The sequence below is a fragment of the Gavialis gangeticus genome, unplaced genomic scaffold (assembly GCF_001723915.1).
Source record: "Gavialis gangeticus isolate Ggan-Ray unplaced genomic scaffold, GavGan_comp1, whole genome shotgun sequence".
Classification (NCBI taxonomy): domain Eukaryota; kingdom Metazoa; phylum Chordata; order Crocodylia; family Gavialidae; genus Gavialis; species Gavialis gangeticus.
The window spans coordinates 176,060,220-176,067,341 of record NW_017729022.1 but is presented as its reverse complement, the minus strand read 5'-3'; the positions used below and the strand labels follow the sequence as shown (position 1 = coordinate 176,067,341).

The 7,122-nt window shown below is 42.9% G+C and overlaps 1 protein-coding gene and 1 long non-coding RNA gene across 2 annotated transcripts in view; one reads left to right on the top strand and one right to left on the bottom strand.

Moving 5' to 3' along the window:
* Positions 1-7,122, bottom strand: part of PCSK2 (proprotein convertase subtilisin/kexin type 2) — a 245,917-nt gene that overhangs the window by 16,744 nt on the left and 222,051 nt on the right. The window lies entirely within an intron of this gene.
* Positions 1-7,122, top strand: part of LOC109296917 — a 386,887-nt gene that overhangs the window by 189,461 nt on the left and 190,304 nt on the right. The window lies entirely within an intron of this gene.

Genomic DNA, 7,122 nt, shown 5'->3' with positions numbered 1-7,122 from the left:
GCTCGTAAAGCCGTGCCAAGGGCCCTGCAATAACCCCCGCTAGCTCCCTCAACGCCCTGGGGTGAAGAGCATCTGGACCTGCTGATTTGAACACGTCCAGCCCCTCTGGAAGCTCTCTAACCCGGTCCTTCCCAACCTGAGGTTTGGAGGCATTCCCCTCGAGTCCGCCTTGCATCACGGTAGGGAAGTCCCGGTCCCTGCCCAAGAAAACAGAGGTGAAGAATTGGTTAAAGAGGTCTGCTTTCTCCTCTGGCGCAACCACCAGATTGCCCAGAGGATCTTGCAGGGGCCCCACATTTCCCGGTGCTTTCTTCATCCTCCCTATATATTTGAAAAAGGACTTTTTGTTATCTTTGATTTTGGATGCAAGTCCTAGCTCTATGTCCGCCTTAGCGGACATAGCAAAGCATGTGAAGCATGCTATAGCAAAGCATGTGAAGCTGCTTCCCTGCACTGGTGCCTCTGTACAAGGGCCATCACAGCACAGGTTGCATTCAGTAGCTGCATGCAAGCCCCTGATCTGCCTGCCAGATGACAGGAGGCTGGTGCTGCCAGCTGTGACCAGTGCTGAGTACAACCCATGCCAGGAAGACTGGCGCTGCTGCTGGCCCCAGCCACCAGCACCAGCCTCCTGTCATCCAGCAGGCAGATCAGGGGCTTGCATGCAGCTACTGAATGCAATCTGTGCTGTGATGGCCCCCTAGGAGGGCTGCAGGGGCTGTGCTGGGCTCCTCCCAGGGGTGCAGGCCCCCAATCTGCCTGTCAGATCACAGGAGGCTGGTGCTGCTGGCTGGGGCCAACAGCAGCACTGATCTTCTCTGCACTGGCTGCAGAATAGCCTATGGGTAAAACATGGAAACAGCAAAACAGTTTTGATGAAATGAAATAGAACTATGCTTTCAAAATGAAACAAAACTTGAAACGAAACACTATGCCATTAAAACTTTGAAACGGAAGTTGAAGCGGAATGGTGCTGTTTCGTACAGCCCTACTTTTAACCCCTCAGATACTAATAGAGCATATTATAAATAGCTTCAGGCCAGATTCTATTCTCCCCTTATGCATATGTTTGTGTTTTCCTGTAACTTTTTAAGAAGAGAGTTATATACACAGATCCACATACTGGATCCACATACTCAACATTTCTTAAGCACCTACATGGCAGAATAAGCTTTGAGTCTGAGTGTGCCTAGCAGTAGAATATAGTCCATTGTAAATATACATAATACTAATAAAAGATTTGAAAAGTAAGGGCATAGGGCTTGGAAGGTTTATTTTATATTTAATCTCATATTAACCATACAAAATGCACTTCACAGAATATAGATGCAGATGTTGGGGTCACTATCTCAAAGTATTTTAAAGTCAACTAGAAGTTAAAAGTGCTCCAAAGGAACATTACTATGTTGGTAAAAATGCTTCTTCAGCTAGTTAACAATTCAGATTAACAATACAAATTAAGCACATCTACATGTGCAATTACAGTGCTTGAATAAACTGCGGAGTTTATTGCTCCAGAGTTTATTGCTTCTGGGCACACCATTTGAGTATGCGCCCAGGAGCAATTAACTCCAGAGCAATAAGTTCCACAAGTGACATTTGAGGCTGCCACAGGAGTGGTGTGTGAGGATTTCCAGCGCATCAGAGCAGGCTCCTCATGTGTGTAAATGCCCCCAGTGACTAAGCCATTCTTCAGCAATATAGCTGATGTCCTTATTTGTGGACGATACAAATTGGAGTGACTTAATTACATTTGTATTTATTCTGGGTTAATTGAAAATCATAGACCAGTTTGCCTCTTCTTTCCACCTAACCAACAAAAACCATTGTGCAAGGTATCCTGCTACTAACATATGTTTACTCAAGTCACTTGGAAACGCTACCTTTTAAATATTGATGCCTTTTCATCATGCCACATGCCCCAGGCTGTAGATTCTTTCCTAGCCTGTTTCTGCTAATTGACAATGTTACTATGGCACGCTACAGTATATCAGCCTCTCACCAACCTAAATATAGAAAACCTTGCTGCAGTAATGTCCAACTGGAAAAATAAAACAATTATCAGTGGCTCAAGCAAAATGTCAAATACAATTATTATATCTATAGAAGTTCTGGAGAGAGATTGGATCCTGATATTGGTTTTCTTTTTCTTATGATATAAAAAATATAAAGGCATTGAAAATCATGAATGTTATTAGCCGCGTGAGAGACATTTTCACTGTGTAGCAATGATAGTATAATATTAGAATGCAATACAATCGAATATTTTCAGGTGCATATTGGGCTCGCCTACACATGAATTTGATCCGAGATCAGTTTACTTGCAAGTAAACTAGCTGCGAGTAAATGCTCCCGGGCAAGTGTTTACACATGCAGGGAATTGGCAGCAGATTTGCTGGTCTTAGCATCAAACTGGTGCCACTTCCTACATGGGTACCTCAATTTTCAGGCAGCAAATTTACCCATGAGTAGCATCATTTACTGTGCAGTAAGCATGCGCATATGTAGATGTGCATACTTACTGAACAGTAAACTATAGTTTCATAGTTTCATAGATTTAGGGTCGGAAGGGACCTAGTAGATCTTCTAGCCTGACCCCCCGCCAGGGCGGGAGAACAACAAAACCCCAAAACAAGAAACGGGACTCAAATGAGTCCAGCCAGGTAGGCATCCAGCCTCTTCTTAAAGACCCCCAGGGTAGGGGCCAGCACCACTTCCCTTGGAAGTTGGTTCCAGCTCCTAGCCGCCCTAACTGTGAAGTAGTTTTTGCGGATGTCCAATCTATACCTCCTGTCCATCAACTTGCACATTAAAACTATTGCACAGTAAAGCATCTTGTGTATATGCACCTATTGAATATAAAATAGATGCTTTTTGAGACTACAACATGGTAATATCAAACTCATCAAGTCTACAGACCAGCCCCTTATGATGGATCCAGCATATGGGGCTGGTTTGGCAGCTTGCTGCAGGTAGCATGTTCCCTGGACTGGCCCCAGAGCAGCAGCAGCGTGTGCCCCAGATCAGTTTGAAGCTCAAAGGCTGCATGAGCTCTGGACAGGCCCTGAGCACAGCTGGCAGTGTGCATCCCAGACTAGGCCCAAACACAACCCCCATCATACACCAGACAGGCCTCAAACTCCCCTGGCAGAGCATGGAGCCTGTTTGGCCCATGCCACACTAGTGAGTACATCCAGTCTGAGATCCATGGGCAGCAGCAGGGGCCTGATGATAGGGCTCTGTGGCCTGCAGGCAATATCTTTGACAGTCCTGCTAAAACAGATTTAGGGGCACAATTACCAATTAGTTGCCTGATTGCCACTTAAATGATGTAACTGCTATTTCAGTCATTTAAATCTCCTCCTTAGAAATCCATATCCTAGAATTTGCCCAAGTTATGCTGGATGGAGCCCAGAAAAGGAATAAAAGTATGGCTTCCAGCCACCATTCTTCAGTCCTAGGTGGCAAATGGAGATCCCACAAAGCATTTCCTATAGTTGGGAATACCTGAAGATCTGGATCATTTTAGTCCTTCTCCTTTTCCCTGCAAATTTCTACCAGAGCAAAACAACTCTCTTAAAAGATTCTTTATGTGACAGAATGCCATTTTTCCTTCAATTCAGTCTCCAGCTGCAGGTCCTTGTTGAACTGGCCCAGTCGAAAGCTGGAAGCTTCAGCCTGTGAAAAAAAACTATGATCTAATTGACATCAAAGTGTCCTAGTCAGATAGCTCTTATGGCTGGACTTCCAACATTGAGGATTACACTTTTTTTCAGAAGGACAGGCTTGAGAGAAAAGATATTGGTGTCACCTTGTATGTCAAAAACACATACACCTGTTCCCTGGTTGAGGAGGAAGTAGTTAGCAGATCAGAATTCATTTGGGCAAAGATAAAAGGTGAAAGATGCAACACTGCATCCCTATGATATAATGGTAGGGATTTATCATAGGCCATCAAAATCAGGAAGAGGAGGTAGATGAGGCACTCTTTAAGGAGGCAACAAAATTATTCAAGAGCTATGAGACGGTACTAATTGAAGACTTTAATTTTCTGGACATCTGCTGGAAGAACAATACAACCAAACATAAAATGTTGAGCCAGTTCTTAACCTGTGTTGGGACAGCTTCCTGTTCCAGAAGGCTGAGGATATAATTAGAGGATCATCCATCTTGGATCCTGTCTTGCCCAATAGAGCAGAATTGATGGAGAATGTGAAGGATGAGAGGAAGAGATCATGATATAACAAAATTCCAGATCCTGAGACAGGAAAAGAATGAGGATCAACAAAACTAGGATTCTGGAGTTCACAAAGGCACATATCAACTGATTCAAGGAGTTACTAGGCATAATAGGGAAGACAGACTAAAAGATAAAGGCACCCAAGAGGGCTGGGATTTTCTAAAAGGTATAGTATTGGAAACCCAATAAAAACTGTTCTAACACAATGAAAGCAAAGAAAGAATGGCAAGAAACAAATGTGGCTGCACAAAGAGCTTCTAGGATGCCTCAAATGCCAAACTAAAGCTTACAGCAAGGTCACCAAGAAAGCTTACCAGGAAAGAGCAACACCCTGCAGGAACAAAATCAGAAAGGTGGAGATAAAGAATAAACTGTAGCAGGCAAGGGAGGTTCAAGACAACAAGAAGAGTTTCTATAAATATGCTGGCAAGAAAAGAAAGACCAAGGAAGCTGTGGGCCCACTGTTAAACAGCCACAGAGAACTTTCAACAGGAGATGCAAAGATAGATCTACTCAACAGGTACTTTGCCCCAGTCTTCACAAAAAATTAAGCTTCAACTAGACACCTAATAAAGATTATTTGGATAGGGAAGGGATGGGATAACAGAAGAGACAGTCAGAGAGCTTTTAATGAGTCTGAATAAATTCAAGCCATCAAGGTCTGATGAACTTCATCCCAGAATACTGAAGGACCTGGCAGGGGAAATCTTACAGCCTACTGGATTCTTGGTTTGATATGCTGTTTCTGCTGCTCTCAATTTTCCATCTCCTGTTGTTACTGTGAGGTTTCAAAGTACTGACATCCTGGTAACAAACTCTTCCTTCATTTACTGCAGTCCTGGGAGATAGTCCTCCACAAGTTGGTGTTGATGCATTTTTTTAAGTTGGCTTTGAGGAGATCTGAGAAGCGCTTTCTCTGCCCTACTCTTGAGTGTATGCCTTGACTGAACTGGAAGAATAAAACTTGCTTTGAGAGTCTGGAGTCAGATGTTTGGATGACATGGCTCACCCAGCAAAGTTGATGTTGGATGATCATCACCTCAATGCTCTTGGTGTTTGCTTGTGAAAGGAAGTTAACATTGGTGCATCTGTATGTTTGTCTTCCTACAGAGTACTGTGTGCAGTTCTAGGCTTCACATTTTAAAAAGGAGGTGGAAAAGTTAGAGATGGTCCAGAAGCAGGCAAAAAAATGATAAAAGGCTTGGAAGGCAAGTCATAGGATAGGTTGAAGGAAATAGGCATGTTCAGCTTGTGGAAAAAGTACTTAGGAGGAGGCATGATAGCAATCTCAAATACTTGAAGGACTGCCATAAAGAAGAGGCAAAACACCTTTTCTCCCTAGTAGCAGAGAATAGGACATGGACCAATGGTTTGAAATTGCAGAAAATAGGTTTAGATTAGATTAGATTTGTTTTAGTAAATTCCATTATTGTGCACTGTTTCAGGGAATGAATGGGAAACAAATAAAAATGTCCTCACTTCTGTCCCTATATATCAGCCACACAATGCTGTAGGAATGAAGGTTGGCACCTGGGGCCAAGCCCGCAGCAGCTGCCCACACTTGCCCTGTGCACAGATCCAGGGAGCACCACCCTTCATGTTTGCCTGGGAGTGCACGCAGCAGCAGGAGCTGCCCTTCCCCTATCCCTGCGCACCTCCAAACAAGCCACTCACAGCTCCTCCCCACATCTTGCCCCAGCTGGGCAGTGCCTGTTGGTGCTCCTTCACTTTGGCACCCAGGGCAGTTGCCCTGATCACCCCTCCCTTGGTATGGTACTGCAGCCATATAAATTTGAATGCATAACCCAGCCACCATCTGGCTTTAGTTCTCAAATGCAGAACACAGGCCTACCTCCTCTCTTTGCATGGTGGTGCATTGCTTTGTTTTTCTTTTCCTATAAAATAATACCTTTAAATAATGGCACTGAAAGCCAAATTGCAGATCTTAGAGGCATAAATTGACCATCATTAGGTTAGTATTTCAAATAATTAAATTGAACTTTAGCTGTTGTAGTCAATTAGTATTAATTCATTCACTTGTTGACTCATTCTGTTTAGCACATAAAGGTAATCAGAAAATAATTTGACTACCTAGTCTTCAATTAGAGATGTGGAGAACATAAAACAAACTCAATTAAATGTTGTAATGTTCATACTGAATCTTTGATACCTGTAGGTGACTTAATTTTTCAGAGGTAAAACTGCTTAAATGTATCACAAATATATTACACATGGCTGCATATGCTTTATATAAATCGTTTGGGTCCAGGTACTGCAAATCATTATGCATACCTGCACTTTTTATGCATGTAAATAATGTTATTAACATAAATGGGACCATTGATGGGGATAAGCCCTACTCAGGTTGGGACGCAAGTTATAATCAAGTGATATTCTTATAGACATGCAGTAAAAATCAACACAGCAAAATGGAAGTATGATACGAAAATGAAGCAAGTTGGGTTTTAGCTTGCACTATCCCTGCACAGTTTGTGTTCTGGTTATAGCACGTGGTAAAGCCATTATTCACTAGATTAACCCAGCATGAGTATGCTCCTACATGCTACAATTGGTCTTTTATTTTGCTATGTAGACATATCTATGAACTCTTTTTACTGAATTTCTTTCCCCAAATGATCCAATATCACCACAGTGTCAGACTACTTTCTGCCAATGTTGAGAAAGGAGAGAATAAGGCTATGTAGATATGGCTTTCTAGCAAAACATTCAGGTACACACAAGTAATAACGGGTACGTGCAGTCATTCACTGCACCCAGTCTACATTTGCATAGCTTACTTTAAGCCACATAAAAATAAACTGGGAGTGGTATGTACAGCCCTTAGCTGCTCTGAGGAGCCATGAGGGGAAGCCAGTGTAAGG